The 18573-nt window shown below is 30.0% G+C and overlaps 1 protein-coding gene across 1 annotated transcript in view; it reads right to left on the minus strand.

Annotated features, from left to right (window-relative positions):
• LOC142226825 (estradiol 17-beta-dehydrogenase 11) overlaps positions 1-18573 on the minus strand; it is a 91629-nt gene that overhangs the window by 24588 nt on the left and 48468 nt on the right. The window lies entirely within an intron of this gene.

Consider the following 18573-nt stretch of genomic DNA (forward strand, 5'->3'; position numbering starts at 1 on the left):
AAACAATAAATTCGCTAAACTTGATTAAAACAAAATTCAAATAATTAAAAGTATCAGAATCTTAAAATATCAAGATCTTCGTATTTGGAAAACTTATTTTTTTATTTCTTTTGTGAATGTCAATTCTAATTCAAAACCATTAATAATTTGCAGTTTAATTGAAACTCAAAGACATTTTTTTTATTTTCCTATTAAACAATGAATAATACCGTAATAATAATATAATTGTTTGGTCATTATGTTACTTTTAAAGAAAATGTGTTGAAGGGACTATAAATAAGTTCGTTTCTGCGGAAAACGAATATCATTATGTATTACCGTGAATAGGGTACCACACACAGGCTTGTTTATTTATTTGTGTGAAATAATATGCATTCATATTTTTCAGTGCGAGAAAGTTGCATTAATTTAGGGTCAAAGTAAAGATATCGCAATTTGACCTTGCGAAAGTTTTTTTTTTATATGGAAAATAACGGTTTGTCGTGCGAAGTACTAACCTTGACTGAAAATTCGTTACAAACGGTATCACATGTATAAAATATTCAAGAACAAGTGTATACGGCCAGGCCGAATCTTATGTACCCTCCACCATGGATTGCGTAGAAATTTCTACACAATCGAATTACTTGGGTTGTGGTCATACTTGCCGATAACAAGGTATCTTAAAACATTTTAACATTGCCTTCTAAACTGTAAGTTAGTCCATACGTGGGGATATGATTATATGGGGAATCTATATAATTATAGACCGATATGGATACATTTGTGCATGGTTGTTAGAGCTCATATACTAACAACACGTGCCAAATTTCAACCGGATCGGATGTATTTGCTACTTCAAGAGGCTCCGGAGGTCAAATCTGGGGATAGGGGATATATTTATAGACCGATATGGACCACTTTTTGCATGGTTGTTAAAGACCATATACTAACTCCACGTACCAAATTTCAACCGGATCGGATGAAATTTGCTCCTCCAAGAGGCTCCGGAGTTCAAATCTGGGGATCGGTTTATGTGGGTGGGGCTATATATAATTATGGACCGATATGGATAAATTTATGCATAGTTTTTAGAGGTCATATACTAACTCCACGTATCAAATTTCAACCGGATCGGATGAATTTTGTTCCTCCAATAGTTTCCGGAGGTCAAATCTAGGGATCGGTTTATATGGGGGCTATATAATTATGAACCGATATGAACCATGGTTGTTAGAGACCATATACTCACATCACGTACTAAATTTCAACCGGATCGGATGAAATTTGCTCCTCCAAGAGGCTCCGGAGTTCAAATCTGGGGATCGGTTTACGTATAGCCGCCATATAGGCTATACGTAAACGTGGTCCGATATGGCCCATGTGCAATACCATCCGACCTACATCAATAACAACTATCAAGTCGATAAGACGGGCGGACGGCCATAGCTAGATCGACTCAGAATTTCACCACCACCCAGAATATATATACTTTATGGGGTCTTACAGCAATGGTTCGATGGGTTACAAACGGAATGACAAAGTTAATATACCCGCCATCATATGGTGGAGGGTATAAAAATTGTTTATTTTAAAAGTGTTTATTATAATCAGTTTAAAATAAACTTTAAAAATAATGATTAGTAAATTCTTTACAAAAGTTTGTTGCTTAAGTCTTTTGTTTCTCTAATGCAGTAAATAGGAAATTAATCCAACTGAGGACATACGGCATTCTAACCGCCAACATATTTTTTTATGTTCCATCATTTTTTACAATATTTAAAAAAAAACTTCGTTAACAGTTGGGAATATGTGACCAAAGTGACATTATTTTCCCCATGCGCGAATTATTTGAAATTATTTTCATATTTTTTTCATTCCATCATCAAAATGTTAAACAAATTTGGAAATATTTTCCAATTTCTCATTAAATAAAATCAGGGCTATATCAGCATTTCATTTTAATGTTCTAAATGAGAACCAAATTTAAAACTAAATTTAAATTCCATGTTGCTTAAGTCTTTAGTTTGTCTAATTGAGTAAATGGCAAAAAATGAGAATGGAAACCAATCTAACTGAGGACATACCAGGAAACCAATCTAACTGAGGACATAACCGCCTGTATATTTTTTTATGTTCCACTATTTTTTTCAATATTTAAAAAGAAACTTCGTTAACAGTTGGGAATATGTGACCAAAGTGACATTGTTTTCCCCATGAGCGAATTATTTGAAATTATTTTCATATTTTTTCATTTCATCATCAAAATGTTAAACAAATTTGGAAATATTTTCCAATTTCTCATTAAATAAAATCAGGACTACATAGGCATTTCATTTTAATGTTCTAAACGAGAACCAAATTTCAAATTAAATTTAAATTCCTTACAAAAGTTTGTTGTTTAAGTCTTTTGTTTGTCTAATTGAGTAAAAGGCGAAAAAACGAGACTGGAAACTAATATAACTGCGGACAGACGGCACTATAATCGACGGTATATTTTTTATGTTCCATAGTGTTTTCCAATATTTTAGAGAAACTTTGTTAAATATTGAGAATAGGTGAGCAAAGTCACATTTTCAGCAAATAATTTGAAATTATTTCCATACTTTTTCAATCCATCTTCGAAATGTTAAACAAATTTGGAAATATTTTCCAATCTCTCATTAAATAAAATCAGCGCTACATAGGCATTTCATTTTAATGTTCTGAACGAGAACCAAATTTCAAACCAAATTTAAATTCCTTACAAAAGTTTGTTGCTTAAGTCTTTTGTTTGTCTAATTGAGTAAAAGGCGAGAAAACGAGAATGGAAACTAATATATCTGAGGACATATGGCATTCTAACCGCCGGCATATTTTTTATGTTCCATAGTGTTTTTCAATATTTTAGAGAAAATTTGTTAAATATTGGAAATAGGTGAGCAAAGTCACATTTTCAGCTTCATAAGCAAATAATTTGAAATTATTTCCATATTTTTTCAATTCATCATCAAAATGTAAAACTAATTTGGAAATATTTTCCTATTTCTTATTAAATAAAGTCGAGGCTACATAAGTATTTCATTTTAGGGTTCTGAACGAGAACCAGATTTCAAACTAAATTTAAATTCCTTACAAAAGTTTGTTGCTTAAGTCTTTTGTAAAAGGTAAAAAAAAACGAAAATGAAAATCAATCTAACTGAGGACATATCTTTTTATGTTCCAAAATGTTATTTCAATATTTTAGAGAAACTGCGTTAGATATTATGAATAGGTGAGGAATGTGATATATTCTGCTACATAAGCGAATTATTGAAAATTATTTCCATATTTTTTTCATTCCATTATCAAAATGTTAAACAAATTTAAGAATATTTTACTATTTCTCTAGAAATAACATCAGTGCTATATCAGAAATAGGGTTGTATAAGCATATCATTTTAATATTCAAAAAGAAAACCAAATGTCAAACTTATGCTAAATTAAATTCAAATTTCTTTTTTTATCATAACTTAATAGAATGAATGATAAGATTGAGAAATGAAGAAACATAATAATATGTTGTTGTTATACTCTTTCTATCCATTTGCTCGAGTTTTTCCTTCCAAAGTTTGGTCAAGTTTGCTTCTTAAGTCTTTCGTTTTTTGAATTTATCAGAGTAATGGGAGTTTATGCAGAATTTTAGTAACCATTTCAATATACCGATACTCTTACGGCATAATATGCATTGTAGAATTTCTGTAGTCATTGTACCGCAAACATGACTTTGCTTTTAGGGCATGACATGCGTTGTTTACCAATAAAGACAATCGCGATGTGCTCCTGATCCAGTTTAAATTTTCAAAGTTAAATTAAGTTTGTTTTTTTGTTCTCGACCAACTTATGTCAACAAAATCTCAAATTGACATTTTAAACTAAATTGACCTTGTGGTCAGACATCAGCAATTACTTACAATTTGTTGATTACTATGCTACAATTCCCTGTTGAATTCAGACAAATCTATGGGAAAACGAACAACAAAACAAGGACTAAGATTTAGTTTAAATGAGAGCAAATTTCGACCATTAAAATTTCAAAAAATGGTAAAGCAATGAATTGACCTTGAAAAGGTTTGCTCCAATGTATTGAAACGTGACAGCTTGCTTAGCTTGATGACGGAAAAAATACGGCATTAAATTTCAACTTGCAACCTGTCACCATTCAAAAAAAAAAAAAAAAAAAAAAAAACAAAAACAATCAACCAGTTGCCTCCCATACTAAATGAAGAATGGTCTTTACTATGATGCTGATGATGATGACTTGAACTTTAGTCAATGGTTTTGTCTTTTGTTCATTTTGTTGTTCAGTGTTCACTGAAATGCATGAAATGTTGTTTATTTACACACTTTAGGACTTCCCGTATTTAGCCGACATATTTATGTGTAAATTAAATTTTATGCTGTTCCTCAACAAAAAAGATGTAACTTAAAGAAAAAAAACTGAAACAAAAATGAAGAAAATGGAAGGTGTAATGTTGACGATGTCGTGAATCATGTTAATGTTAAAATAATAGCATTTCGTCTTGATTTTTATGACATTTTTCATTGCTGCTGCTGTAGTAAGTGAAATATTTTACAGAAAACAATACGGTTGACATTACCCTATAATTAAAAAAAGTGTTTATGAAATATTTCAGGTTGAGAAGATCTTTAGATTTTACGTTTTTTTTTTATAAATGAGTTTATGAGTGGTGGCGAAAGTTTTTTTCTGTAGGAGGGAATACCAAAAAATAATGTGCGTGTTATGAGAAAAAATATTAAATTTAATTGGATAATTAAAAAGCACATTGATTAAAGAGCTATTTATATTGAAAAAAAAATAATAATAATAAAAATGAGAAAAATTCTCAGAGTTCTATTGAAAACAGCAGATGTTTATTTCAAAAATTTAACGCTAGAACGTTTCATTCACATACCCTCCACAAAAGGATGGGGGTATATTAACTTTGTCATTCCGTTTGCAAAACATCGAAATATTGGTCTAAGACCCCATAAAGTATATATATATTCTGGGTCGCGGTGAAATTCTGAGTCGATCTAGCTATGTCCGTCCGTCTGTCGCTCTGTCTGTGGAAATCCAGTTAACTTCCAAACGAAACAAACAATCAACTTGAAATTTTGCACAAGTAGTTGTTATTGATATAAGTCAGATGGTATTGCAAATGGGCCATATCGGACCACGTTTAGGTATAGCCCCCATATAAACCGACACCCATATTTGGCTTGCGGATCCTCTTGGAGGAACAAATTTCGTCTGATCCGGCTGAAATTTGGTAAGTGATGTCAGTATCATCTGATCCAGATGAAATTTGGTTCGTTGTGTTAGTATATGGTATCTAACAACCATGCAAAAATTGGTCCATATCGGTCCATAATTATATTTAGACCCCATATAAACCCATCCCCAGATTTCACCTTCGGAGCCTCTTGGAGGAGCAAATTTAATCCGATCAGGTTGAAATTTGGTACATTGCGCTAGTATATGGCCGCTAACAGCCATTGGTCCATATCGGTCTATAGTTATATATAGCCGATGGTCAATCACATAAAAATTAGCCCCATTTTGCCAAAAATAATCTACGAAAACTTTATTTCTATAGAAAATTTTGTCAACATTTTATTTCTAAAGAAAATTTTGTCAACATTTTATTTCCATAGAAAATTTTGTCAAAATTTTATTTCTATAGAAAATTTTGTCAAAATTTTATTTCTATAGAAAATTTTGCCAAAATTTTATTTCTATAGAAAATTTTGTCAAAATTTTATTTCTATAGAAAATTTTGTCAACATTTTATGTCTATAGAAAATTTTGTATTCATCCGATTCGGTTAAAATTTGGTACGTGATGTTAGTATATGGTCTCGGGAGCCACCGTAGTGCAATGGTTAGCATGCCCGCCTTGCATACACAAGGTCGTGGGTTCGATTCCTGCTTCGACCGAACACCAAAAAGTTTTTCACCGCTTGATTATCCCACCTCAGTAATGCTGGTGACATTTCTGAGGGTTTCAAAGCTTCTCTAAGTGGTTTCACTGCAATGTGGAACGCCGTTCGGACCCGGCTATAAAAAGGAGGTTCCTTGTCACTGAGCTTAACATGGAATCGGGCAGCACTCAGTGATAAGAGAGAAGTTCACCAATATCGTATCACAATGGACTGAATAGTCTAAGTGAGCCTGATACATAGGGCTCACTTAACCTAACCTAGTATAGGGTCTCTAACAACCATGCAAAAAGTGGTCCATATCGGTCCATAAATATATATTGCCTCCATATAAACCTATCCCCAGATTTGACCTCCGGAGTCTCTTGGAAGAGCAAATTTAATCCGATGCGGTTGAAAGTTGATACGTGGTGTTAGTATATGGTCTCTAACAACCATGCAAAAATTGGTCCATATGAGTCCATAATTGTATATAGACCCCTTATAAACCTATCCCCAGATGTGAACTCCGGAGTCTCTTGGAAGAGCAAATTTAATCCGATGCGGTTGAAAGTTGGTACGTGGTGTTAGTATATGGTCTCTAACAACCATGCAAAAATTGGTCCATAACTATATATAGCTCCCATATAAATCGATCCCCAGATTTGACCTCCGGAACCTCTTGGAGAAGCAAAATTCATCCGATTCGGTAGAAATTTGGTACATTGCGCTAGTATGTGGCCGCTAACAGCCATTCAAAAATTGGTCCATATCGTTCTATAGTTATATATAGCCGATGGCCAATCACACAAAAATTGGTCCATATAAAATTTTGTCAAAGTTTTATTTCTATATAAAATTTTGCCAAAATTTTATTTCTATAAAAAATTTTGTAAAAATTCTATTTCTATAGAAAATATTGTCAACATTTTATTTCTATAGACAATTTTGTGAACATTTTATTTCGATAGACAATGTTGTCAAAATTTTATTTCTATAGAAAAATTTGTCGAACTGAATTATAAACGTATTTAATCGGCCTTTTTTTTATACCCTCCACCATAGGATGGGGGTATATAAACTTTGTCATTCCGTTTGTAACACATCCAAATATTGCTCTAAGACCTCATAAAGTATATATATTCTGGGTCGTGGTGAAATTCTGAGTCGATCTGAGCATGTCCGTCCGTCCGTCTGTTGAAATCACGCTAACTTCCGAACGAAACAAGCCATCGACTTGAAACTTGGCACAAGTAGTTGTTATTAATGTAGGTCGGATGGTATTGCAAATGGACCAAATCGGCCCATTTTACGTATAGCCCCCATATAAACGGACCCCCAAATTTGGCTTGCGATTGCTCTAAAAGAAGCAAATTTAATCCGATCAGGCTGAAATTTGGTACATGGTGTTAGTATATGGTCTCTAACAAGCACGCAAAAATTGGTCTACATCGGTCCATAATTATATATAGCCCCCATATAAACCGATCCCCCGATTTGGCTTGCGTAGCCTCTAAGAGAAGCAAATTTCATCCGATCCGGCTGAAATTTGGTACATGGTGTTGGTATATGTTCTCTAATGACCATGCAAAATTTGGTCCACATCGACCCATAATTATATATAGGCCCCATATAAGCCGATCCCCAGATTTGACCTCCGGAGCCTCTTAGAGGAGCAGAATTCATCCGATCCGGTTGAAATTTGGTACGTGGTGTTGGTATATGGTCTCTAACAACCATGCAAGAATTGGCCCATATTGGTCCATAATTATATATAGCCCCCATATAAACCGTTCCCCAGATTTGATCTCCGGAGCCTCTTGGAGGAGCAAAATTCATCCGATCCGGTTGAAATTTGCAACGTGGTGTTAGTATAAGGCCGCTAATAACCATGCCAAAATTGGTCCATATCGGTCTATAGTTATATATAGCCGATCCCCAATCACACAAAAATTGGTCCATATCGGTTCATAATCATGGTTGCCACTCGAGCCAAAAATAATCTACCAAAATTTTATTTTTATAGAAAACATTGTCAAAATGTTATTTCTATTGAAAATTTTGTCAAAATTTTATTTCTATAGAAAATTTTTTCCAAATTTTATTTCTATAGAAAATTTTGTCAAAATTGTACTTCTATAGAAAATGTTATCAAAATTTTATTTCTATAGAAACTTTAAACTTAATTATATACGTATTTAATCGGCCTTTTTTAGTTTAATATATACCACGTATGGACTATGTGGTGTATATTACGGTGTTAGGATGTTTTAAGATACCTTGCCAACGGCTTCAGTAGAAGTTTCTACGCAATCCACGGTGGAGGGTATATAAGCTTCGGCCTGGCCGAACTTACGGCCGTATATACTTGTTTTTTGTTTAATATGGTGGAGGATACATAACACACAACTTTCTATTTTGGGCCAGAATAGAACCCTTTTGATCTTGAAAGAAATCGGTTAAGATTTAGATATAGCTCCCATATATATATTTCACCAGATATGGACTTATATGGCCCCAGAAGCCAGAGTTTTATCCTGATTTGCTTGAAATTTTGCATAAACATAACCCTTGGTCTTGTAGTCAGGTGTGCAAAATTTAATTGAAATCGGTTCAGATTTAGATTTAGCTTCCATATATATCTTTCACCCGATATGGACTTATATGGCCCCAGAAGCCAGAGTTTTACCCTAGTTTGCTTGAAATTTCACCAGGAGAACAATAGGTACTATAGTCAGGTGTGCCAAATTTGATTGAAATCAGTTCAGATTGAGATATAGCTCTCATATATATCTTTCGTCCGATATGGACTTATATGGCCCCATAAGCCAGAGTTTTAGCCCAATTTGATTGAAATTTTGCACAGGGAGTAGAATTAAAATACTAAGTATGCATGTCAAAGTTGGTTGAAATCGGTTCAGATTTCTCTTTAGCTTCCATATATATATTTTTCCGATTTGTGCAAAAATGGCCAAAATACCCACATTTTCCTTATAAAATCGCTACTGCTAAGTCGAAAACTTGTAAAAGTCAGTCAAATTTTCCTTTATTTCTAATACATATATATCGACCGATAAATTATAAATAACATACCCTTTTGCGAAGTTCAAAATTGGTTCCGATAAAATAGAGTACCATCCTAGGTCATTAGTCGACTTAAATTTTAAGTCTATAGATTATAAATTTTGTTCAGATGGAGTCAGATTTAAATGTATGAATTTGGGACAAAAACCTTTATATATAGCACCCAACACATTTGACGGATTTGATATAGTATCGAAAATGTGGATTTACAAAGTGATGCAGGGTATAATATAGTCGGCCCCGCCCGACTTTAGACTTTCCTTACTTGTTTTTTACTTACATTGTTTTCTACCTCAGGGCATTAGTCGACTTAAATTTAAAGTCTATACATTGAGTAGAACTCTAACATCTTTTGTCCAGATCTGGTCAGATTTAAATATATGTATATGGGAACATACACCTTTATATAAATAGCACCCAACACATTGTACGGGTTTGATATGCTATCGAAAATGTGAATCTACAAAGTTTTGCAGGGTTATACCCTGCCCCGCCCGACTTTAGACTTTCCTTACTTGTTTTATGTTTCAAATTTGTTGTTTCAATTTGTCGTGAGTATTTCTATTTTAAAATTATATTCGATTTTGCTTTTATGTCAGGTGAAGAGTTTTTGGGAAAACGAAAGGGTTAGTGACACAAATAGGCCACATGTGGCACAAATATAATTATATCGTTCGATAGGTGAAAATCTTGGAATATAAGAAGTAAAATTGAGAGTTGTCTCTATATGGAAGCTATATCAAACAATTGCTTAATGAAATTCATATTTAAGATAGGCTTAGCAGAAAGCACGTCACCAGAATCATCGAAAATTTAGAACGAAGGTCACAAAGAAATTACAACAAAACCGAGCCAAATTGCCATCTCTAGAACTCCTTAAAAATTCTAATTATTGGGAATTTAGATTAACAAATTCTGAATTTTTTTAATTGTTCGATTGGAAGACAAACTGAAAATCTAATTACTGAAAATTTTCTTTTATTTGCAAATATATATGTTAAAACTCAAAGTTGAAAAATAAGCTAAAATAATTAATTTTTCTTTATGATTTTTCTTATATATAATACGTATAATAAGTCCACCTCTGTTGTATCACAATGCATTGAATAGTCTAAAATATCATAATCTTAGTTCCCAATACTGGTTTAAGCAAGTTTTTATGCCAAGAATAGATTCATACACAATAATATTTGTTTTTATTACAATTTATTACATTTACAAATTTGAAACTTCATATATACAAATACAACAAATCGGATGTAAACTATTATTGTAAATGAATTCTAATGTTTGGTTACCATTACCAATGAATATCAAAGTCTTGTATATAGTCTTCAGTATTATAGACATTATTTGATCGATTTTGTTGTAAATATTTTTTTGCCTTTTTTACTTTTTTATTTTAAAAGTTGAATGTTGAACAAAATTTTTTATTGAAGCTATCAGTCCATTTTTTGCAATAAAAAAAAAAATACTATACGATTGGTCTATAGAACTAATACACATATACAAATATATATATATCTATTCATACACATTGTCTTTGCCCCCGAAAATTGAAATGAGTTGGAAATTAGATACTAAAGCTTTAAAAGAGCTTTACTCTCGTCTCGATAGGAGACTACTTGAATTGCTCTTGCTGCTAGTATTGTGGCATGAGTGAATGAAGCTTAGTATAGTCTACTTGTCCTCGAAAATGTTGCCTATCTAGTCTATAGTCAGGGATGGAAAATGCAGTACTATAGTACTTTTTTCAATAATTTTTCATCCTGGTCTGTACCATAGTACACCCGCTAATGATTTAGATTTTTGTGTAGACATTTTTAAGCCGATATCAAATTTATGGTACAATAGTTTTGACAAAATATTTGAATATATTTAGAAAGTTTTTAACAAACTTATTTGCTAATGGTCTTTTACAAATTTGTTAAAACAGGCAAGTTCATCACGGAAGAAAATCTCGATTTTGTAAAAGTCAGAGTCAAAAACACGATTTTATTGAATTTCAAAAATGTTTTAGTCGAAAAAAGCATATTTTGTCAAAATGTATTTTACGCTTCCACACGAACACTATCTAGATAAGAAGTTATCGATCGCGTACTAAAATAGTATGAACCATTGCAGTCACGGTTGAGACAAAAATAATCTACCAACATTTGGAGAAAATCATACCAAAAACTACCAAAAATATTATTTTGCAAAAATTTATTTCTTCACAAAGTTTTGTCAAAATTTTATTTCTACAGAAAATTTTGTCAAATTTTTTTTCTTTTGGAAAATTTTGTCAAAATGGTATTTTATTTTTTGTCAACATTTTATTCCTATTGAAAAATTTTCAAAATTTATTTCTATAGAATTTTTTTCACAATTTTATTTCTATAGAAAATTTTGTCCAAATTTTATTTCTATATAAAATTTTGTTAAAATTTTATTTCTACAGAAACGTTTGTCAAATTTTTATTTCTATAGTAGTTTTTGTCAAAATTTTATTTCTTTAGAAATTTTTATTAAAATTTTATTTGTATAGAAAAATTTTGTCAAAATTGCATTTCTTTAGGAAATTTAGCAAAAATTTTATTTTTATAGAAAATTTTGTTAAAATTTTATTTCTATAGAAAATTTTGTCAAAATTTTATTTCTTTAGAAAATTTTGTCAAAATTTTATTTCTATTGAAAATTTGGCAAAATTTTGTTTCTTTAGAAAAGTTTGTCAAAATTTTATTTCTATAAACAATTTTGTCAACATTTTATTTCTAAAGTAAATTTTGTCAAAATTTTGTAAAATTTTTATTTCAATTGAAAATTTGGCAAAATTTTATTTCTATAGAAAATTTTGTCAAAATCCTATTTCTATAGAAAATTTTGTCAAAATTTCATTTCTATAGAAACTTTTGTCAAATTTTTATTTCTATAGTAAATTTTGTCAAAACTTGCGTCCATCCAACTATCTTGCAATCTATTGGGCTTTGCCCAAATAAATTTGACAAACATTCCTTTTCTCCAACAATGATTTAAAAAAAAAAACAACAATAACAAAACAAAACGAATGAAAACTTTATTTCTTTAGAAATTTTTGTTAAAATTTCATTTCAATAGAAAAATTTTGTCAACATTTCATTTCTTTAGGAAATTTAGCCAAAATTTTATTTCTATAGAAAATTTTGTCAAAATTTTATTTCTATTTAAAATTTGGCAAAATTTTGATTCTTTAGAAAATTTTGTCAAAATTTTATTTCTATAAACAATTTTGTCAAAATTTTATTTCCCTAGACAATTTTGTCAACATTTTATTTCTAAAGTAAATTTTGTCAAAATTTTGTTAAATTTTTATTTCAATTGAAAACTTGGCAAAATTTTATTTCTATAAAAAATTTTATCAAAACTTTTGTTAAAATTTCATTTCTATAGCAAAAAAATTAGGAAGTTCTTCCAAAGACACAACTTTAAAAGCACTTCCAGAAGATGTACGCCAAATGATGTTCTTTATTTTAACTACACAGAAAGCTCTTTTCATTCAATTTTTTATAACATGCTTTTTTCATATTTGTAATGGGTAATTTATTTTTTTTTTTGTTTCAAATTGGTTAAAAACAGTTTAAGAATTCATAAAACGGTACAAATTATTTACATTTTGTCGGAAAAAATGCTAAATCCCATCCGAAAAAATTGTGATTTTTTGACAATATTTGAGGCCAAACGTTTCGGGCAAGCGTTAGAATCCATTAAAAATTATAAAAAAATATAAAAACTAGTTATTTGACAAAATATCACAGTTTTTTTTAATTTACATCCAACACATTGAATACGAATCACAACTAAAGAAGTGATGCAAATTCAGTGCACCGGTTGTTGAAATAGATTACTTACGTCCTATGACAAGCCCATGTTAAATTCATTCGCTCCCAGCAAAAAAAGCGTCGCCAAAAAAGTAATGAAAATGTTCTTTTTGGATCCGAAAGTGGTGCACAATTGACGCAGAAGCGATGAATTTAACATGGGCTTGTCATAGGACGGAAGTCCTCCATTTCAACAGCCGTTGCACTGAATTTTCATCACTTCTTTAGATGTGATCCGAATTCAATGTTTTGGATGTAAATTAAAAAATTCTGTGATATTCTGTCAAATAAATAATTTTTATAAATTTGTTATAGTTTTTAAAGGATTCTAACTCTTGTGGGAAACGTTTGACCTCAAATATTTTCAAAAATTCACAATTTTTTCAGATTGGATTTAGCATTTTTGTCGACAAAATTTAAATGAATTTTACCATTTTATGAATTCTTACTCTGTTTTTAACCTATCTATTAAAATTATCCATTAAAAGTATGAAAAAATCAAGTTATAAAAAATTGAATTAAAAGATCTTCCTCGGTAGTTGAAATAAAGAACATCATTGGGAAAGCATCTTCTGGAAGTGCTTTTAAAGTTGTGCCTTTGGAAGAACTTCCAAATTTTTTTGCTGGGCTGGGAAATTTAGCCAAAATTTTATTTCTATACAAAATTTTGAAAAAATTATGTGAAAATTTTATTTCTATAGAAAATTTTTGCCAAAATTTTATTTCTATTGAAAATTTACCAAAATTTAATTTCTATAGAAAATTTTTTCAACATTTTATTTCTATAGAAAATTTTGTCAAAATTGTATTTCTATAGCAACTTTTGTAAAAATTTGATTTCTATAGAAAATTTTGTCAAAATTTTATTTCGTTAGAAAATTTTGCCAAAATTTTATTTCTATTGAAAATTTGGCCAAATTTTATTTCTATAGAAAATTTTGTCAAAATTTTGTTCCTTTAGAAAATTCTGTCAAAATTTTATTTTTATTGAAAATTTGGCAAAATTTTATTTCTACAGAAAATGTTGGCAAAATTTTATTTCTATAGAAAATTTTGTCAAAATTTTATTTCTATAGAAAGTTTTGTCAAAAATATATTTCTAGTGAGAATTTGGCAAAATTTTATTTCTATAGAAATTTGTCAAAATTTTATTTCTATAGAAACTTTTGTCAAATTTTTATTTCTATAGAAAATTTTGTCAAAATTTTATTTCTATAGAAAATGTCGATAGATTTTTTTTTCAAAATTTTATTTCTAAAGGCAATTTTGTCAAAATTTTATTTCTTTAGAAAATTTTGTCAAAATTTTATTTCTATTGAAAATATGGCAAAATTTTATTTCTATAGAAAATTTTGTCAAAATTTTGTTTCTTTAGAAAATTTTGTCAAAATTGTATTTCTATAACAATTTTGTCAAAATGTTATTTCTATAGAAAATTGTGACAATTTTTTTTTCTATTTATAGAAAATGTCGATAAAATTTTTTTTCAAAATTTTATTTCTAAAGGAAATTTGGCAAATTTTTTTTCTTTAGAAAATGTTGTCAAAGTTTTATTTCTATTGAAAATTTGGCAAAATTTTATTTCTATAGAAAATTTTGTCAAAATTTTGTTACATGTTTCGGTTCGGGCGAATGAACCTTTCCACAGCCTTTAGTATAGATCTGGCTGGGAGAGATAACTCAAATTTGGGCCCTTATACAATTATTTTTCGAGCTTTATGGACAGATATAGATTAAGGAACATGGTTAATAGAGCCATTATCTCTCCCAGCCAGATCTATACTAAAGGCTGTGGAAAGGTTCATTCGCCCGAACCGAAACATGTACAGTTCAGGCGTGTATAGATTTGTATCCGGCGTTTTCTTTTCAATGGCTCTATTAACCATGTTCCTTAATCTATATCTGTCCATAAAGCTCGAAAAATAATTGTATAATTAGATATAATGCATTGCCTGTTTCGGCATCAGGCTAACATGAAATATAATAAAATTTTGTTACTTTAGAAAATTTTGTCAAAATTTTATTTCTAAAGAAAATTTTGACAAAATTTTAATTTTTTTTGAAAATTTTGTCAACGTTCTATTTCTATAGAAAATTTTGTCAAAATTTTATTTCTAAAGTAAATTTTGTCAAGATTTTATTTCTATAGAAAATTTTGTCAAAATTTTAGTTCTTTAGAAAATGTTGCTAACATTTTATTTTTATTTATCTACAGAACATTTATGAAGTACCATGAAGTACAATTGTCGCAACCGTGATTACAATACTATGATAGTCTTTGTAAGCGGATATAAAACATAAAAAAAATATTTAAAATTGAGGAGTTGACAAACAAAATTTTATTTTCTTTAGAATTCAGTCTAAGGGAGATCTTGACAATAATCTTCCAATGGATTTTTTTTTTTTTGAAGTTTATTGAGAAGTACTTTTTCGCTCTAGAAAATACCTCTTTTTGTGCTTTCTTAAAAATTTTTTCCATCCCTAGTCTATAGTACTATCGACTCTCTCAGAATTATTTTTATTGTTGTTTCTCTCTCTCTCTCTTTGATAGATATTATTGATTGCCAATGTGTTTTGGGTAATTTCCTATGGATATTGAATAGCTCATACAGCTCACTACTTTATATAGCCATCTATGTGTTATGGATATTAGCCTTTAAACAGGCTTCATGTAAACATAAAAAGCCGGCAAAAAAAGTTGAACTAGGTCAACAAGCGTCTAGATTGGCCTAGCATGTAATAGAGCGAGCTTGAAACTTAAATCTGGATGGAAGTAAATTTTATTGTGCGCCATAGAGTTGTGGTATGTTGCAGTATGTATGTTTTGTATTTGAAGTATGAGTCAATCATGTTGGAGGCAATTATTCTCTGATTTTGTCTGGCTAATGGATTACTTTTTAGTACTCTCAGTTTCTTTGGAGTATAGCTTGAAATCTCATTTATCTTTTTGTAGGGGGGGTTTCATGTGGTATTTTAGTGGATTGTTTTTAATACCGCTGCCAACAGTGGCATAATATTGTGGAAGTAACACTTGTTGGCTCTAAAACAAAACGAAATGCAAAAAACAAACGGAACAAAATAATTCGGCTTGGAGAGTTTTGTGATGATTTTTTTTGTTTGTATTATCTTATTGTCACTCTTTGTCACTTTTAAAGTAATTTTTATGAGATTTTGACATGACCATTACCTATGAAAGGTAAATGACAAAGAGCCACTTATATAGCTGACAAGAGAGTGATAACCCTCCACTTAAAATTAATGAATGAATTGCCTGCTGGTACAAGTGGTACTATTGAGTAACTTCATTGTTGTACTTGGCAAAAAAGAAAAAAAAAAATGACGGTTATAAATAATTATCTAATTGGGTTAATTTTTCTTTATGACACTCAACATATATCATTATCAAAATTACAATGGAATATACTGCTGGGTGTATCACTATAAAGGTTTTGGTGATATATTATAAGAATGGTTATATAATACTTTACACCCATAAGTTATTTTTTTTTTCTAAAAAAGTTATAGACAAGCGAATTTTTTTTTTACAATAAATAGAACTTGGCGAAAACAGGTTGACATATAATGCAATTAGGGAAAGCGTAATAGTTGTTTATTTTGTTTGTAAATTTTATTATTAATAAAGATGGGCGTGCCGATTTATTATTCCCTGCACAAGATCTACATTTTCGATACCATTTTAGACGCTTCAAATTTCTTGGGCGCTATATAAACGTTTATATTTCCATATACCTATATTTATACAAAATTTCTAGACTTAAAATTTAAATTAGCTAATGGCCTGGGAAGGAGCACAATGCTAGTAAAAAACAGGTATGGAAAGTCTAAAGTCGGACGGGCCGACTATATTATACCTTGCACCACTTTGGAGATTTACATTTTTGATACCATATAAAATCCCTCAAATTACTCGGGTGGGTTTATGTTTCCATATGTATATATTTACATCTGAATGGATTTGGACATTTTTTTGGCTTCCATTAACTCCATAGGCTTAAAATTTTAATTAGTTAATGCCCTGGAGCGAACCACAATGTTAGTAAAAAAAACATGAAAAATATTTAAATCTGAAGGCATATTTATGCAATTTCACATATTAAAAATATAGGAAAAGTTGGGTCGTCTGTACAAGTTTCGCAGTGGCGAGTTTGCAAGGAAAAATGTGGATATTTTGGTCATATTTGCCCGAAGTGGAAAACCATAAATATAATTTTGGCCAAATTTGGCATACATGGCTAAAATGTTAATTGTACTTATTGTGCTCAATTTTAACTAAAATTAAGTGAAATTCTGACCTATGTTGGCCATGTGAGTCTAAATCAGGCGAAATATATATAGGAACTACTTTTAAATCTGAACCGATTTTGACCAAATTTAGCATGCATACACTTAAAAAAAGTGAACCGTATATAGCACTATAGCCGATTTATTTCTATTTTAGGAATCATTACTTTTTGAGAAAATTTTCTTGACTTTAATAATTTTTTGTGTACGTTAGTTAAATGAACCAACAAAAGGAGAAAAATTCTACACAAATGAAGCATAAAGATTTTATAAATTCGTGTCTCCCACAATATAGTTTAGGAATTCTTAAAATATGTAAATTTTACAAATAATGCACCCATCATGTCACTAAAGACATTTTTCCAATTTTGAACTCCATTTTTTTTCTTCAAACTTCGAAATTTTCTTTAACAAATGAAATAGATTAATTACGCCAAATAAATTTTCTTGAATTTGTCGAAGATATATATTTGTTTTTGTAAAATCCATGTGATATCTGTATTTGTAATACATTTGAATTAAATTTTTCTAAAATTAATTAATTTTTTTTCCTGGTTCACTGTTTTTTGAGTGCAGCTAAAATGGTAATTCTATTCCCTGTGCAAAATTTTACGTAAATCAGATTACAACGTTACCTTCTGTACTCATATGAGTGCACCGAAAAAAAAGTAAAGTGTATGAACTACCTCGCGCGAAAATTGAACTAAACTGTACTCCACATTTGGAGATTTGCGCAAACCTTTATTAAAACCAGGAGCCGGAGTCGGAGTCTGAAGATTTTGCTGAAGTCGGAGTCGCAGTCGTAAAAATTTTGCTCGACTCCGACTCCGGCTAAACCAAATTTTTTAAAACACTTCACATTTTTGTAACTAAGCAAGTTTTTACGCAAATTAGTTTCGATTGCGTTATTCATTCGATCAATGTACAGCATGATTGTAAATGAAAATCAACTTCCAATTACGGCTATCTATTTATGTTTCCTAGAATGTTAGAACAGATGGGCTGGATCGATCCACTTTAATGCCCATATCAATTTATTTGAAATATTTCGAACAATCGAAATTATTTTTTTTTAATTTTATTTTAAGGCCATATACATATATGGAATATTGATAGAAAATTTTTTTAAAGTTGTTTTTTATAGAAAATTTTGTCAAAATGTTATTTCTATAAAAAGTTTTGTCAAAATTTTATTTCTATAGCAAATTTTGTCAAAATTTTATTTCTATAAAAACTTTACTCAAAATTTTATTACTATCGAAATATTTTTTTCTATAGAAAATTTAGTCAAAATTTTATTTCTATAGAAAATCGAGTCAAAATTTTATTTCTATAGAAAATTGAGACAAAATTTATTTTCTATAGAATATTTTGTAAAATTTTATTTCTATAGAAAATTTTGCAAAATTTTGTTTCTTACACAAAATTTTATT

The sequence above is a fragment of the Haematobia irritans genome, chromosome 2 (genome assembly GCF_050003625.1).
Source record: "Haematobia irritans isolate KBUSLIRL chromosome 2, ASM5000362v1, whole genome shotgun sequence".
Taxonomy (NCBI): Eukaryota; Metazoa; Arthropoda; class Insecta; order Diptera; family Muscidae; genus Haematobia; species Haematobia irritans.